The sequence below is a fragment of the Anolis sagrei genome, chromosome X, assembly GCF_037176765.1.
Source record: "Anolis sagrei isolate rAnoSag1 chromosome X, rAnoSag1.mat, whole genome shotgun sequence".
NCBI classification, from domain to species: domain Eukaryota; kingdom Metazoa; phylum Chordata; class Lepidosauria; order Squamata; family Dactyloidae; genus Anolis; species Anolis sagrei.
This window is the reverse complement of record NC_090034.1, coordinates 89126000-89129207: the sequence shown is the minus strand read 5'-3', so window position 1 is coordinate 89129207 and position 3208 is coordinate 89126000. Positions and strand designations below refer to the sequence as shown.

The 3208-nt window shown below is 42.7% G+C and overlaps 1 protein-coding gene across 2 annotated transcripts in view; it reads left to right on the top strand.

The window, feature by feature from the left end:
- The first annotated feature begins 1976 nt into the window (after nucleotides 1–1976).
- Nucleotides 1977–3208, top strand: part of LOC132780281 (IgGFc-binding protein-like) — a 37010-nt gene continuing 35778 nt past the window's right edge. For both annotated transcript variants that reach the window (XM_067460670.1, XM_067460669.1), the window contains exon 1: nucleotides 1977–2147. The gene's annotated coding sequence lies outside the window, so the exon portion shown is untranslated. The remainder of the gene's footprint in view (nucleotides 2148–3208) is intronic.

Below are 3208 nucleotides of genomic sequence, written 5' to 3'. Positions count from 1 at the left end.
AGCCAGCCATGGACTCTCCAAGGCACTTTAGGGAGGCTCCCACTTCCACGTAAGGAAGAGCAATGACCTCCTGGAAGAGGAGAGTAGTTTTCAGGGAATTAGGGTTTACTTTTTATTTGTTGGGGAATTTTAAACTGTGATGCCAAAAAGCAGGCCAGGAGCTGGGACCCGCTCCCTCTTGCTTTCATGTTCAGCTGATTCCTGTACAACAGTGGTTCTCAACCTTCCTAATGCTGTGACCCCTTAATACGGTCCCTCATGTTGGGGTGACCCCCAACCATAACATTATTTCCGTTACTACTTCATAACTGTAATTTTGCTACTGTTATGAATCATCATGTAAATATCCGATATGCAGGATGTATTTTCATTTACTGGACCAAATTTGGCACAAATATCCAATATGGGGTTGGGGAGGGTATTGATTTTTGTCATCTTGGAGTTGTGGTTGTTTGGATTTATAGTTCACTTACAGTCAAAGAGCATTCTGAACTCCACCAACGATGGAATTGAAGCAAATTTGGCACACAGAACTCCCATGACCAAAAGAAAATACTGGAAGGGTTTGGTGGGCAGTGACCTTGAGTTTTGGAGTTGTAGTTCACCTTCATCCAGAGAGCACTGTGGACTCAAACAATGATGGATCTAGACCAAAGTTGGCACGAATACTCAATATGTCCAAATGTGAACACTGGTGGAGTTTGGGGGAAATAGACCTTGGCATTTTGGAGTTGTTGCTGGGATTTATAGTTCGCCCACAAAGAGCCTTCTGAACCCCACCAAACAGAATTGGGCCTAACTTCCCACACAGAACCTCATGACCAACAGAAAATATTGTGTTTTCTGATGGTCTTTGGTGACCCCTTTGACACCCGCCTGCAACAGTCCCCCCCCCCCCCCGGGGTCCCAACCCCCAGGTTGAGAAACACTGCTGTACAAGAAGGCTTCCCATTTTGTGTTCCTGAAGTTCCAAAAGAAACAGGAGAAATTAATTCCACACACAACTCTAGTACCTACACTGTAGTTGTAATGCAGTCTGACACCTCTTCAAAAGCCATGGAATCCTGGGATTTGTAGGTTTTTGAGGCATGAGCACTCTTTCATGATACAAGTCCCATGTTCCAATTGCATTGAGCCATGGCAGTACAAGCTGTGTCAAACTGTTGTAATTCCACAGTGTAGATGCATTCCAAAACAGGCCAAGTTGGTTCTGTGTTTAACTGAATCTAGAGCACATCAGTAGAGAAAACATTCATTTTAAGAAATATCTTTGTTCAGACTACTTTCATTTATTCCCTTTCCTCACATTTTCCTTTCATTTCCATGACTCTTCCCAATTGTTTTGTTATTTTGGGGGAATATGATTATTTCTTCATTACTCTGTTCCCTCAGGGCACCATCTGGTTCCGCTCTTCTTCTTACAAACAATGATGAAGATGTTTTGGCATTTGGATCTGTCATAACCAACACAGACTTTGGACTTCTAATCTGGGTGCTGTCCAGGGGAATTCTAATCCTCCCTTTACATGAAATTGGACCTCCATACATTTACTTATATTGGCAAGAACTTCACAAGACTCCTTCCTCTATGCCTTTGGAAAGGGAGATCTTGATTCTTCTCAGTCTCCTCAACTATATTGTGCAGTTTCTAGTAGCCATTAGATGAAAGAAGAAGGGGTGTGGATCATTGCACCAGATTTGCTAACTGCTCTTACACCCAATAAATAATTCATCTCAGCTGCAAAAGCCAGACATGGTGGGTGTCAGCTATGAGCAGGTGATGCCTGGTTTTGGAGAAGTTTCGTGACTGTCCAGTCATTCATTTCTATTAATCATCACCAGTCTTTCAATGGCCAAACATTTCACAACTAAAGGCATGTCCACAACCTCATTAGAGAAACTTAGTCCAAGAGTCTCAAATCCCCAGTTGGTTTTTATCTCCACACCCTATTTTAATTTAACTTTATTCTAGTGAAACAAAAACATCAAAATCCCTTCTAGTCCCCTTGGGAGGATTCCTGGAACTGATACATGATCCCTATATAAAGGGGAGCCATAAAAGTGAAGAAATTCAGAGGAAGAGGTAGTGCAATCGCATCTTCCTCTCTCCCTGATTCCAATCCATTAGGAACTCAGGCAGACCAAAGGTAAGAGATTTTGTGATGTCCCTGATTGATTTACATTCTGGTGTTTCAGCAAGAATTGTTTTTCTTATGGCTGAAGGGGCAAGAAACACCATTTCCAGCAAATGGAGCAGGAAATTGTAGATACATCAGTTAAAGTAATGAGAAATCTTTGTGGCATTTCATTAAGAAAAGAAAGAAAACTTCCATGGCCTGCCTGTAAGCAGAGGTTGGCTGTTTTTAGGCATTTATTTGTTTCTCCTCAATGGGTTCAGCAGGTACATAGAATCATAGAATCAAAGAGTTGGAAGAGACCTCATGGGCCATCCAGTCCAACCCCCTACCAAGAAGCAGGATTATTGCATTCAAATCACCCCTGACAAATGGCCATCCAGCCTCTGCTTAAAAGCTTCCAAAGAAGGAGTCTCCACCACACTCCGGGGCAGAGAGTTCCACTGCTGAACGGGTCTTACAGTCAGGAAGTTCTTCCTAATGTTCAGATGGAATCTCCTCTCTTGTAGTTTGAAGCCATTGTTCCGCGTCCTAGTCTCCAAGGAAGCAGAAAACAAGCTTGCTCCCTCCTCCCTGTGGCTTCCTCTCACATATTTATTGCCATGTATAAATATGTGAGAGGAAGCCACAGGGAGGAGGGAGCACATTGTGGAGAGGAAAGTCAACAAGTGCCAATTTTCCTTCCTTTAACAGGTTACTCCCTCTTCCTTGCCATCACTGCATAGGTTGTTTTTACTGCAGTTTCCAGTGTGAGAGGGTATATCAGAACTTTTACATTTTTACACAAAGAACGACATTGGACATCCAGACATACAGATTTTATGCAACTACACTGGATTCACAAGCAGCTTACTGTTACATTGGACTACAAGCAAACAAAACTTCCATAACGCCAAAACTTCAAAACACTGAAATGCCAAAACTTCTTTCCCTCAGAACAAAGCCAAGGACTTATCTCTGTTTTCCGTACAGCAGAACCTGACTCCCTGCACAAAATCCAAGACTCTAAAACTGCACTTCTTCCTCTTCCCTTGAGAAAGAAGGCCCAAAGTGATCAGAATCCGGCTTTTCCA